This window comes from Passer domesticus, chromosome 8, assembly GCF_036417665.1.
Source record: "Passer domesticus isolate bPasDom1 chromosome 8, bPasDom1.hap1, whole genome shotgun sequence".
Taxonomy (NCBI): Eukaryota; Metazoa; Chordata; class Aves; order Passeriformes; family Passeridae; genus Passer; species Passer domesticus.
This window is the reverse complement of record NC_087481.1, coordinates 55183888-55197848: the sequence shown is the minus strand read 5'-3', so window position 1 is coordinate 55197848 and position 13961 is coordinate 55183888. Positions and strand designations below refer to the sequence as shown.

The 13961-nt window shown below is 49.6% G+C and overlaps 1 protein-coding gene across 1 annotated transcript in view; it reads right to left on the bottom strand.

The window, feature by feature from the left end:
- LHPP (phospholysine phosphohistidine inorganic pyrophosphate phosphatase) overlaps positions 1–13961 on the bottom strand; it is a 70514-nt gene that overhangs the window by 34796 nt on the left and 21757 nt on the right. The window lies entirely within an intron of this gene.

Sequence of the window (13961 nt, the reverse complement as noted above, 5' to 3'; positions counted from 1 at the left end):
GCAGGTACCAGGCTGAAACCACAGAGGCTGGGCTGCTGCCTGTAAACAGCAGGAGAAGCAAGATTTGGATGGTGTGTCAGAAATCCCTGGGAATTTCCCATGAGGGTGGGCCAATCTTCACCAAGTCACTGCACAGCACCACCAAAGTCTTCCTCCTCCCCCATGAGCCTTCCAGAGCAGCAGACCAGCTCATGACAGGAAAAGCAAGGCTCAGATCTCTGCTTATCTCACTTACCTCACTGCTGCTTCCCCTCCAACAGAACCAAAATCACCAGATTTTGCTTCATGCAGGACAAAGACACAACACTTGGGTGCTTTTTGAGTCCTAGCTATTTTAGGAAGATGTTAAACGCCTTATTTCCTTTCCTGGGGTGACTATTTACAGGAGTTTTTTCTTTAAGAACCACAGCAGGTAAGACGAAGACTGGCCCAGGGTTGTTTTTCTCCCTGTCCCAGTAATTATGATTTGCAGATAGGAAATTGCTGACGAGTGTCCCCTTGGATGGCAGACCCAGCAATCCCAGGATAAAGGACATTTCTCCCACACTACCTCCCAAAACAAGCTTGACAACATAGTGACAGCCACGTGGCCTGGCTCCTCCACCAGCCTGGCAGCTCCAGGGAGTGCCAGCCCCGTGCTGAGCCCTCCTGTGGCTTTACAACACTGCTGGGCCTTTGGAGGGCTCCTCTTCCATTCTGCTGGACAAAAGATGCAGCAGACAAAGGGAGGGAAAGCACTGGCTGCCATGGGGAAGGAGTAAAGGTGGTGGCAGACAGCGTGTGCTCAGTGAGCAAATGGGAAATTTGGATAAACCACAAGAACAAACTTTTCTCCTGCAACTACATGAAACTTCCCTGTCATTTGAAAGGACAGCTGGGCAAACCAGATAGAGGAGAAGCTTAAACTAACAGCAGATCTTCATAATTCCATGCTGTCAGTATCTCCAGCCCAGTAAATACACAGTCCAGCCAGCTGGCCCCTGCACTGCTGTGCCAATAGGTTCTTCTTCATCACTATTTATTGCTTGTGCACAGCTTGGACAAGCAGCAGAACCAAGAGTTTTCAAAGGGAATGAAAAACAAGCCTGAGAAAGTCGCTTATCTAGAAATAAAAGCTCTCTAAAACAGCACAGATCATTAAGATCACATTTGGGATCTGTGTGCAACCCCAAGGACAGGGCCCACGTGCACAGCCCAGTGCTGGTGGGGCTCATTCTGCAGCATGCCACGTTCTCCTGAAGGGACAGCACAGAGCACAGCACCCCTGGGAAGCCAGCAGGACCCCCAGCACATTCATCCTGTGTCCCACAGTGAGCAGGGCTGCCCAACACCACCTCCAGCTGCCTCTTGTGGCCTCCCAGCACAAGCACATGAGGGAATCAAGGCACATTTTATAAATAAAGAAACAAATAAATAAAACCAGGAGTCTGAGGCAAAGAGATGGAGAAGGGAAAAAAATGAGGAAAATGACAGGATGAGTGAAGACTGGACACACCTGAGGTGTAATAAGGGGAGGGGTTGACTGAGTCAAAAAAAGAGGCAAATTCAGTATATTCTGTTCACAGGGCCACACATAGCCCTGTTTAACAGGTTTTGTTGCCTCCAGCATTTCCTGGGCATCTGCCACGGAGATCTGGGCTGCCTCTCCATCCAAACAAATGGGATTGATTAAATCCTATCACACTCTCAAGGATTTCTACAGGCAGGCTGTTCTGTACATTTGCAAGGCAGCGCTCTGACCAAATTCTCCACGGAGCAATTGCTATAGAAAAACTGTTGTTTTACTGCCTTGTCAATCCTCTAGGAGGTTCCATAAAGGCAGCAGCTCCTGGATTTACTTGGCAATCAGCCCCTTTCCCGAGGATGGCCACCTGGGATGAGGGAGGCTGTTATGCTGTCAGGGTGAGATGCTCTGGGAGGGGGCTGAGGGATGGGGTTTGTGTGGAATTCTCCCTTTGGAAAACACGGCTGCATGTGAGCTGGAACAAGCACCACAGCTTTTTCTGTCTGTTTTTCCTTGAGTGCTGCTCTCTTGGGTAAAACCTACCTAGCTCTGTGTGTGTGGGTTTCACTCAATTCCAGCCCCAGATTCCTCCCCACCAGCACTGGCTGGGTTTGCTCTTCCCCCAAACACCTCCCTGCACCTTTCCCACTCCCCAGGTGAAGTCAGGAGGGTGAACACAGCCTGCCCCTGAGCAGAAGTCATCTCTGTGTGGCTCTGGGCAAACCAGGAAAGTCAAAACCTTCCCTCTCTGCTGCTGGCATTGTGCCCTTCTGCCCTGCTTCCCAGACCACGTCCTGCACAGGGTGGCATTGCTGAGGAGGGACCCCTTGCTGGTGGCTGAGCTGTTCCCTGTTGGATGGTGTGGGGACCCCTCCCAGGCAATGCTTCCCAGGAAAAGCCAGGCTCTTCTCAGAACCCTCAGGGGCAGGCTGTGTTCAGTGGAGATTGCCATATAAACATTTAAACCTTAGCAAGGCTGGATAATAATGCAGAGCCTTTTCCTTCTTCCTTTCCTTCTTCCTTTCCTTTCCTTTCCTTTCCTTTCCTTTCCTTTCCTTTCCTTTCCTTTCCTTTCCTTTCCTTTCCTTTCCTTTCCTTTCCTTTCCTTTCCTTTCCTTTCCTTTCCTTTCCTTTCCTTTCCTTTCCTTTCCTTTCCTTTCCTTTCCTTTCCTTTCCTTTTTCCTGCATCTAGCAGAGGCTTCCAGTTTTGACAGCTTGGCACAGGGTAACTGCAGTCAGCTCTCCAAATAACTCCAAATATTGGATACTCTGACCTTCCCTGCATGGGGAATTCTGAATACATCTTGCCTCTCCTTACAGAGAATCATGGAATGGTTTGGACTGGAAAGGACCTTAAAATCCATCCAGTTCCAATCCCAGACACCAGCAGGGACACCTTCCACTAGGTGCTCCAAACCCCATTCATCCTGGCCTTGGGCATTTCCAGGAATGGGGGAAACATGGAGGGGAAAAAACCCCTAAATATTCGTGAAAGAAAAATGGGCAGGTCCTGAAGAGGGGAAGGAAGGAGCTTTGTTTGCCCCCCACCCAGAGCTGAAGCTGGCCAGGTCCTCCTCACCTGCAGAGCCCAGGGAAGGAGAATATTTTGAGTGTCTCCAGCTGATGTTTGGCCTGTGCCTCCCCTGTGCTCCCATCTGCATCCCCAGTTCCCACGGCCTCCAAGTGGTGACAGTGAAAATAACCAGAGCAGCCCAGGCAGATGAACTCCCAAGTATTCAGATTACCAAAGTGCACCTCCATAAATCTCTCAGATCCCCTGCTGTAGGAAAGGGTCTGGGGTGTTAAACAAATAGGCAATAAATTTCAGAGGATTTGGTAAAATTAGGACTGTCGTTACTTTTCCATTCCAAGAAGACTAATCTGGGTTATAATTATCCCAGCTACATCCAGGCTTTTCAATAGCTCATGCACTGATAAATGAAGCGTTCACTCTCACAAATGCCTCTCCTTCCCCTGATGGATGCAATGTGTTCCAGATGGATGGAGAAACCTTTTTTTCTCCCCCTTTTACACTTGCTAAGCTATTTCCAGGCATCCAGAGCAGCACAGGTGTAAATCAGCAGCACTCTCCCCATTTACTCCACTCCTTGGAGCAGCTGAGGATCCAGCCCCTTATTTCTAACCTAAAAACCACATTACACATAGGTGATGGTCCCGTAAATGAGTGAGGTAAGAAAAAGCCCCACCAGACAAACACAAAAGGCACTAATTGCACAAATCACTTTGGGCCTGCCAGCCCCTGCAAAAAGCCACTTTAATTAGGCTGATTGAAATGCAGACAGGGTATTTTTTACCCCCCTTTCCACTGAGGTCTTTGTACCCAATTTGTATGAACAGGAGCCGGCCTCCACATCCTCAGCCAAAACCTGTCCTCTCACTCCTCTCCCAGGAGCCAGGACATGGGGAAGAGCCACCTCAGCAGAGCCTCTGGGAGCCCCCAGAGGAGAGCAGCCCCTCTGACTGGTCACTGATGCCTGATGGAGGGAGGCAGAGATGCTTTGGTGATGACAAAAGTCAGTGCTGCTCCGCAGAGGAGCGGATTCTCCCTCTGCCACACTGCTCCTCTGTGATTCCCAGGCTTTCCTCAGGGCACTGGGATTTTCTGAGTGCCTGCCCAGGGCCAGCTGGGAGTCCATCTGCAGCAGGGCTGAGCCCACACGATGCCCCTGGGGCGGTCACGAGTGGCATTTCCAACATATGTTTGCACAAAACGCTCGAGTCCTTTCAAACCCAGCACGTGAGCACACAGCCCTGTGGCCAGTGCCAGCCCTGAGCTGTGCCTCTTGGCCCTGTGTGCACAGGGAAGGATTGCAAAGCTCTGCTCCAGAAACAAAAGCATTAATGTTCGTATTTAACGACCAGAAAGACATGGCAGAAAAACAGAGATGACTGGAGAGGGGAAGGTGTTGTTCTGTGAGTCCCTCCCCAAGTGTGCAATGGGAAAATGAGGATTCAGCATAGGGAAGGGGATGCAAGTGTTTCATCAAGCACTGCTCCGCAGAGTAAATGCACAATATGGCTCAATTCATGCTGTAATGGTCTTTTAATATGCAGTATTTTTATCTGAATGTGATTTGACAACTTGTGCTACGTGCAGCAGCGCTGGCCAGCACCGTGTGTCTGCCAGCGCCTCTGGCCACTGTCTCTCACAGTCCAGAACCCACTCCCTCCTCCCAAGCAAGGCCCATCTCCAACTCTCCCTTAAAACCACAGCACAGACATCCAGGGATGTGTTTTCAAAGAACTCTAAAAGCTTATGCACAGAAAAACACAGCTTTGTACAAAACTACTGTATCACAAAGCTCAGGGGCTGCTGAGAACAGAGTGATCAGTCATGCCAAAAACTGCAGGAAGGGACTTTTCAAAGCAGAAGTCCATTTGCTTGGGTAAAAGGCAACTCCCCACCTCTCCACATAGTTTAAGGATGACAAGGAAGTCGAGTGTTTGCTAGAACATCTCAACCAGCAAGGAAAAATAAAAGTGCTCCGTCTGCAAGAACGAGAGCTGGCTCGTCCAGCGTGTGCTCACTCTCACGTCTGTCAGCTCCACTAATGCTCACTGCAATGAAGGGTCTGTGCTGGAGCTGCCATTCACTCCTGGAGTGCCAGATTTAGCCCAGCTGCTCAGGTTTAGGCCCCTGCCACTCACCCAGCTGCTCCAGTTGGGCTGTACCTCATGAAGAGTGCCAGGGATCAAAAGCTAAAAGGTTTCACAGTCTGGCTGCCAGCAGAGATTCATCCCTGGGTCAGGCAGGCTTGAAGCTTTCATGCAGAAAAAGGGTAAACCATGGGAAAACTGGTCAAGCTCCTGTCTGGGCCATGTGTTTGATGCTGGCATGGAAGTAAATTCCTGACCCTGCCTGGGCCATCATCTGCCTGCCCCAGGCTCAGCAATGCCAGGGCAGCAGCTCTGCAACCACAGCCACGTCATTTCCCAGCACACAACCAGTTTCACTGCTATGATGATCTAGAAGTGCTAAAACCCCAAGAAGGAAGGGCTGGCATGTCTGAAACTTATTCTCAGTCTCTACTCAATAAATTGGTTTCTTATCAGATGTCTACGTTGACATGGTAAAGCTCCTTCCCTATTTTCATTATCAGAGTTGGGTGAAAATGCCCAGCAGCACACATGAAATCAGCTCTTGACATGGTGTTTACACAGCAACAGCAGCTTTTTCAGCTTCACTGGGGACCCAGAGACCAAACAGTGCCCATGGTTGTGCTCCAGGCATCCTTGCTGTAACAGCATTATAAATACATAATGAGAATTTAAAAGGCAGAAGGAAAACAGATAGAGGATTCTCCCCATATCACACTCAGCTTTCATCATCTGAAAAGAGCTACAAATGCCAGCGTGTGCTCATCAGCACTGAGGGAAAGGTGTCCTCGTTAGAGGGTGAGCACAGGAGCTGCCTGGCAGCATCCAGAGGGAAAAGACATCAAGTTCCAGAGGAAAGCTGCCACCACACTTTATAAACACTGTCACTTCACAGAAGAAAAAGCAGCTTAGCACAGAAGCATGAGGAACTGTGTTTGAGCACAGAACAACAACAGCAAGGTCACCCACGCCACGTGAGCACAGGGCTGGATCAAATCCCTGAAGGTTAGCCTGGGAAAAGCTGCTTCAAGTATCAGAGAGCCCAAAGGCAGGGAGTCAGTCAGCACCTGGCCACCTCAGGTGCTTCCATGGCCACCTCCAGCAGTATCCATGCACTTGCAAATCCAAATCATGCACAGCTGTGGCCAATAGCACCACAGGCCACTGGGTGGGCTCACAGCCAGAACCTTGAGAGCAGCACAGTAACTTTGAGCACACTTCAAAGGAAAGAAAAATGTCATCTTCAGAGGACAGACTCAGCCTGAATGGACTTTATCATCTAGCCTGGAGTTATACACAGCCAATACTCCCAAAACCCCTTTCCAACGTGCAGCTCCAATCCTGTTCCTCCCCCTTCAGGTCCTTCCTTCCCCATTCCCCCTCTCCCCTGATTCATGGCCACAGCAAAAGTGCTGCTTGATGATCTGCTGACACATGCATTTAGCACTTCTCCATGGAAAGCAACGAGTCTGGAAGCTTTTCCAACTTCCCCTCTGGATGATGTCACCCTGGGTGGGTGCCAGGCTGGGTTTCAAGTGAAAATCCTTCACTTTGGGGTCAGACATCCTCCTATTTTTAGGCCTGGACTCTGTTGTGCAGCCAACAGCTGAGCTGGACAGTTCTTGTTATTCCACGAGTCTGCTGGCTGTGTCCTGCCCCACAGAGCCCTCTGGAAATTCCCAGTGAGAGATGTGTCCCCCAGCCTGCACTGGGAGTGGGGATGGAGAAGGCCCTGTGGCTGCAGCCTGGGAGCTCCCATGCACCCACCTGGCTCTGACAGCCCCATCACCCCCAAATTCCTGTCACTGCCACTGGCCCACGTCCCCAGGGGCCACATCCACATGGCTTTTAAACCCCTCCAGGGACAGGGACTGCACCACTCCCTGAGCAGCTGTGCCAGGGCTGGACAAACCTTTTTGTGAAGAAGTTCTCCCCAATATCCAATCCAGCTGAGGTAATTTCCTCTTGTCCTGTTGTTACCTAAGAGAAGAGACTGACGCTCACCTGGCTGCACCCTCCTTCCAAGCAGTTACAGAGTAAGAAAGTCCCCCCTGAGCTTCCCTTTCCCCAGGCTGAGCCCCCCAGCTGCCCCTCATCAGACTCACTGCACTAATTTCCTTAATTGCAACACCTGATCAGGCAATGCCTGCGTTGTGCCTTGGCCACTTCAGCAAGTGATGTGCTGTGTACAGCAAGCAGTGAAGTAAGGAAGAGCCTTTGAGATGAGCTGCAGATCCAGCCAAAGGGCAGCCTGCTCTTCCTCTGCTCCTCCCAGACACACAGCCCTGTGTGTGCCCAGGCTTCTGGCTGCAGCTCAAAGGCCCAGCAGGATGCAGACCCCAGGCAGCAGCAGCAGCCCCGTGTGCTGAATGAGCTCATCGCAGCAGGGCTGAGGTGGGACCATACCCACTGCTGACAGCCACTGGAAACCACAGACCAGTGACAACTGGGATGGTTTTGGGGCAAAGTGTGAATGTGAGTCACGTCCCAGGCCAGCTGCAGGCTGTCTGCAGCCAGCCAGGAGCACGTGCAGGGCTGCCCTGCACCCCAAGCCCTGCTCCCACACTGCCCTGGAGCTCCTGCTGCAGCACACAGCACTCACACATGCCAGCTGCAGCAGACCCAATGCTGGGTGCTTTGTTTTTAGCTCTGTGAGTCCCACTGCCCTCCCAAAGGGGTGAAAGCCAGCCCAGCAGAGGCTGCTGGAGGGCAGCAGTTCCTGTGTCTTGGGGCTGTTCCCTTTCCTGGCTGGCAGCCCCTGTCCCCTGCACCCCAACAAAACCTGTCTGCACCCCCTCTGCAGCTGCTGGAACCACAGAACTGATTGGTTTGGGTTGGAAGGGACCTTAAAGCCCATCCAGTTCCACCTCCTGGGACACCTTCCACTATCCCAGGTTGCTCCAAGCCCTGTCCAGCCTGGCCCTGGACACTTCCAGGGGTGGAAGGCAGCCACTCTGGGTTTGTTGGCTCAACCCACTCATAGAGAAAAAAAAATAAAAAAAACACTGGCTAAGACTCCAGGGACTCTCCAGCATCCGTGGGCACACAGAGCAGCATTAACACAGGAATGCTCAGGTGTTCTGTGCTTGCAGGGTGCCAGCACAAGGCACTGTTCTGGCACTGCTGCTCCTGAGCATGTTTACAGCACAAGCAAGGGCCCAGGCCAGATTAAACTTCAGATATTGAACCATTTGCTTCAAGGGAGTTACATCAGCAGCTGACTTGGCCTGTCTCTCTCTTATTTGCTTCTCTCTGCCTTTGAAAACAATGCTCTGCCTTGGTTTTATCAATCAGAGCAGGATGGGAGGACTCCATGCAGCACCAAGGAGCCTGGAGGATATTTAGCCACAGGAAAAAGACAGGCAGAGAGGAGGAACCTGTGCTTAAAAAAAAGGAAATCTCTAGTGAAACCCAAATTGTGCAGCTGTCCCAGCTGTGCCCTTTCTACAGCACATTTCAGCACTCTCATCTGCATTTTCACAGAAATAAAGTGGTTTTCCATCGGTATGGAATTCACCAATGCTGTCAAAGGCTGGACAAGCTGATGCAGCTCAGTGCTCTGCAAGGGACAAGTGTTGAGAACTTCACTGGGGAAAGTTCCACTGCAGCCTTGTGCAGGTGCTGAGAAAAGGGATAAAAATAGGGACAAAGATAAGCAAGGACCATCCCCTGGGCTGCGCTGCTCAGGACACGGCTGCTGGTGCTGTGCAGATGAACACAGCCTGTGGAAGCCCTGGAAAATTCCCTGAGCTGCCACCAGCACCAGCTGAGCTCAGGAACTGTGTATCTGCAGGCAGGAGGGAGAGGAACACACTTTGGAGAGGCAGCTGCCAAGGGCTCTGGTGTTGCTCAGGCAGGACAGGGTGGCTGCCAGCCCAGGCTGGAAGAGCACGTCCTGCCAAGACATCCAGGCACCAGAGCAAAAGGGAATGAAAGAAGAAAGGCCATTAGCTTTGGATGCTGTCAGAGAGGGCTGGAAGTGGTTTAGTCCCATACATCAAGACCAGCTGAGCCACGTGCCCCACCAGTCCTGCTGCCTCTGGCTTCAGGTAGCAGAAACTGGCACCAGCTCCTCCTCTTGCAGCCCTTTATCAGCTTCAGAAGAGGAGAAATGGAAACCTGAGCTGTCTCTGCTGCTGCATGAGCTGGGAGGATGTGAGGCAAGAGGGGAAGCAAAATTGCAGCTGATGTGGTCAGTGCCAGGCTGCTTTGCAAAGTGCACACTGCCTCCCTTCCCAAGGGCTGCAGATGAGAGTTGACTGCAGTGTCTGTCATGGGACAGGCAGAGAGCAGAACTGTCAGGTCCTGAGTAATATTGCTTTTCCTCACTCACCTGATTCATTCCTCCTTTATTTCTCCTACTCTCATTGCAGATTGATCTCTTTTCTGATATTCAGGCTGTTTTTTTGCAGAGCAGCACATTAGCACACAGCATGGCTCTGTCCTGAGCACACACTGCTCCCTTGAGGTTTATTATGCTACCAATAAATAAATTAGTTGCTAATAAACCCCCCTCAAACTCACACTTCTCTTTTAGACTGAAGATAATTAAATTCATGCAGGAGTTAGTAATTTCTGTGACTGGACACTGGAATACACTGGAAGGTGGAAGGCTGTGATCAGATGTGCACACTAAGGCACTGCAGGATTTACTCTGAGCTTCCTCTGCAAAGCTGATTCAAATATTATGGTAACCAAACTGTGGTCAAGAACTTGATAAAGACATGTGAAGATCCTCTCACAGACAGAGCAAACCATAGCTTGAACATGCAATGAAGGGTGATAAGGCTGTGCCTTGGCACTGCCTGCAATCAGCTCTCACAACCAACTCGCTGACACCAGCTTTAATAAACATTGCCTAAGACATTAACCAACATGAATGAGAACACAGCTTTTCACAGTGCAAACATAGGCTGGAACTCTTTCCATTTAATACTTGAAACAGGCTTAATGATCAGGATGTGAGGCCCTAAGAATGCCTCTGGTTGTGTTTCTGCACAGAGGGAGTGCCTCTGCCTGCTCGCTCCCATTACACACTGCTGGTACCCAGCAGATGGGAAAGAACTCATAAAATAAAATCCTGGCTGGGTTGGTAACACAGGGAGCAGGAAAGGGAGGGTGGAGGGATGATCCTTCTCTGCAGAGCAGCAAGCGATGACTATTTCTTCACAGAAGTTGTTATGAGTGTCACTGAATTACACAGTGACAGCACTGAATTTATCCACGTGTGGAATGTTTTTTAAGAACACTTTTATAACTTCATTTAATGACAGAACCTGTTTTTCCCAATCCTTAGTCAGCCTAAAAGACTTCTCTGCCCAACTTTTGTCTTGGTCACGTTTTGATTTCTCTCCTGGCAAGCCAATTTACTACAAAATCTGTGCGTTTTCTTTAATCAGGCAAGAGGAACAGATCACAAGCCACTTTATTAAGAAAGGGTAATTATTCTCAGAGGATAATTAAAAAGTAGGGACACATGAAGTAACCTGACCCAGTTCTGGAGAACAGTGGCAGGAGCTGGCAGCTCTCAGGGGCCTCCATCCCTGGGCAATCCTTGATGTCTGCAACGAGGCAGCTCAGGGATGTTGATTCTGATTTCAGCATCAGCCATGGCCACCAGATAAATCTCTAACCCAAGGAAGGAAACCCCAGGTGGGCACTGAGAGGGGCTGAATCCACACTGCCACATTCCACAGCAAGCTCACAGGTGAGCAGGGGCAGTGGGCACCTCTGCCATGAACAATTCTAGCTGCTGCAACACACCAGTAATGGAAAATTCATTATTTACAAATCAAAATCTCTAAATCACAATGAGTAGAGGGGGGGAAGCAATTCTTAGCCCCTGCCAAGACCCAGCTACGATCTGATGCACCTGGAAGCTGTTTCCAGAGGTACAGGGAGACACTTGGAAAAGCCTCAAAGTCATTTTTCTCTGCTCTAACTTGCAGGCTACAAAAAGGAATGAGGATATTACACAGCATTGCAGAATCAATAGTTATTGTGGGAATCATTGGTTTGATGTCAAGGCCAATTAGCTGCAAGTGGAATTAGCACATACCCCGAGCTGGAAGACAAGAACATGTTCTTCCCCAGATGGGAAAGATGTTGGCCAGGTGTGCACAGAAATTCTGGAACTGGCATCACATTTCCCAATGCTGACAAATCTCACAGCCCTCAGGAGCCTGCAGCAATGGCCTGATCTGTCCTGGACATGGGGCAAACAGAGAGGAGAAACCTGCAGCCCAGACTGACCCTTTGCATCTGGAATTTACACCCAGGAAAGGCCAGACCTGGCCAACAGCTTCTCACCCTGTGTCAGGTCACCCAACACACCAATCTTATCCCCTCACCTTCCCAACTTTTGCCCTGATTTGTGCCAGCACAAGTTTTATTCCATGCTGCAGACAGGATTTATAGCATTTCTTGGACTGATCTATGCCTGCTTTGGCCACTGAGAAAGAGTTCAACACTTGAGATGGAGGAAAAGTGTGTCACATTAAAGGAAATAGGCTGCACAGATTTTAATTGACTTGAAAGATCCAACAGAAGCAAGACAAAGGAGCCAACTTGCAGGACTCCATGCAAGGTGGTGCAAAACTGAATGTTTAATCCAAATTTAAATCTCATTCTGAGAGCAGCCAACAGTGGAGAGATTTTGCAGAGGTCAGGAGGGTGAGAGCCTGGGGAGGGGGCACATCCCTGCATAACCTGGGTGGGCAGCAGACCTTAAAAACCACAGAAGTGTAGAATCACAAAGTATCCTGAGCTGCAAGGTCCCACAGGGATCATCAGTCCAGCTCCTGGCCCTGCACAGACACCCCAACAATCCCACCCTGTCCCTGGGAGCCTTGTCCAAACCCTCCTGGAGCTCTGGCAGCCTTGGGACCATGCCCATTCCCTGGGGAGCCTGGGCAGTGCCAGCACCCTCTGGGGGAAGAACCTTTTCCTAAAATGTTCATGTAAACTGAGCCCTGAAAGCAGGAGAGCTGCCCCCAGCACCCTTGTGCACTGGAGGTGACAATGCCAGCTGGGGACATCCTCTGGGTGAGGAAGGAGGGGGACAACAGGGTCCCTTCCAACCCAAACCACTCAGTGGTGCTGAAACCTGTGGCAATCCCACCAACACCTGCAGAGAACCCTGACGGCTCTGTGCTTTACAAGACTTTTGCACAAACAGCCAGGACGGTGGGGAAGCCCCAGGCTGTGGCTCAGGGATGTGCACGAGCCAACGATGCCATCCAGAGGTGCTCGGGTGCAGCACAGAACTCTGTAATCTAAAGGCAAAGACAGGACCTTTGTATATCTTCAATATCAGATTTCAAACTAACCTCACCACCAAATCATTACATTTTATTTATTTTTTTAAATTTTATCCTGCCCATTGCTTGTTTATTTTCTGTCTGTCCTCACTGTGTGCCTTGATTTTCTAAGTATACTAAACAAGTCACTCTGAAGAATATAGATACACCTCTGACCTCTCCTGGCAAACGGGAGTTACTTCATTTTACTCCCAGCTGCTGACAGCAGGCCTGGGACACAGGGAATTGAGAGAGACTCATCTGTGTTTGACTGCTCTGCAATAGTGCCTGGGCTGGGAAAGCACCAACCACACACTGAAACAGGGAACACAATCCTTGTTCCCCGTGTAGGACAGCCAAATATTCCCTGTCAGCTGTGAATTCATGACTCAAACTTGACACAAGAAAATGCCTCTCTAGCATATGATGACACATATTTATGTGTTTGTGTACACAGTTTGTGCCAGCTGCCTGAACAGTGTGGATGCAACATCACCTGGGGAACGTTTTATGATGGGCAAAGCAAGGAACAGGAGAGTTCTGGTCAGCAGCAAAAACCTAATTCACCTTTGTGTGCAAAGATACCTTCTTCATGGGCACCTGGATCTGTGTGGCAACAAAATGTGGATTTGCAAAGTGATCCCATTCATATCAGAATAAAATCAACCACTGAATCCTTATTTTCTCCATTAGGAACCTCATGGGATTAGAGCCATAGAAAGTCCTGAGTTGGAAGGGACCTGCATGGATCATCAAGTCCAGCTCCTGGGACTACAAAGATTACAGACAAATAATCCCAAAAGCACAAAATATATAACTACTTTTTAAATCTTTGGTATTTCCCAAGCTTTACTGAGATACATATCTGATTTTCAGATGTACTATCTTAAAATTATAGAAAACACAATACACTTGTACCTGAATTTTTTTCCTAGAAACCATCACTTACTGGTCCATTAGAATTAAGGCACATGTATTATTTTATCACCTTACACAAACTAAAAAGGAAAATTGAGGAACAGACTGACTTAAAAACAAGCAGAATAACTTTTCAGATAGTTTACGGCAAGCATAATTTTCATGCGCTGTATCCCTCCCCAAAGCAGCTTCCCTCTTTTACAGTCTCAGGATTTGAAAGTGAAGAAAAACTGTGAAAATACAAATGACATCAGAGGGCAAAGGGTGTGGCTGAACCATACTTCAAGGAGGCATGGTTGAGGGTGAGGGGAGATGGTTAAAATGAGATTTTGAGTGTCGGGATCAGAATGCCAAATGGAGGGACAGATCTCTGCACTGCATTTGGAGTCACCTTGAGCTGCCCTCACACCCAACCTGCTCAGCACTGGGTCATGTCCTGTTTCAAGGTGCACTCTGGGTGAGCCCCCCTCAACAGCTGGCCTTGTGACAGCGCAGTGAGAGCTGTCACAGCTCATGGGGACAGCTGCACAAGGAGGGGTTTGCATTTGGAGCCATGAGTGACCCTACAGAACTCTGGCAAGGCGAGAGCTGGGGAAGCAGCTCTTATGTTTCAGACACCTCAG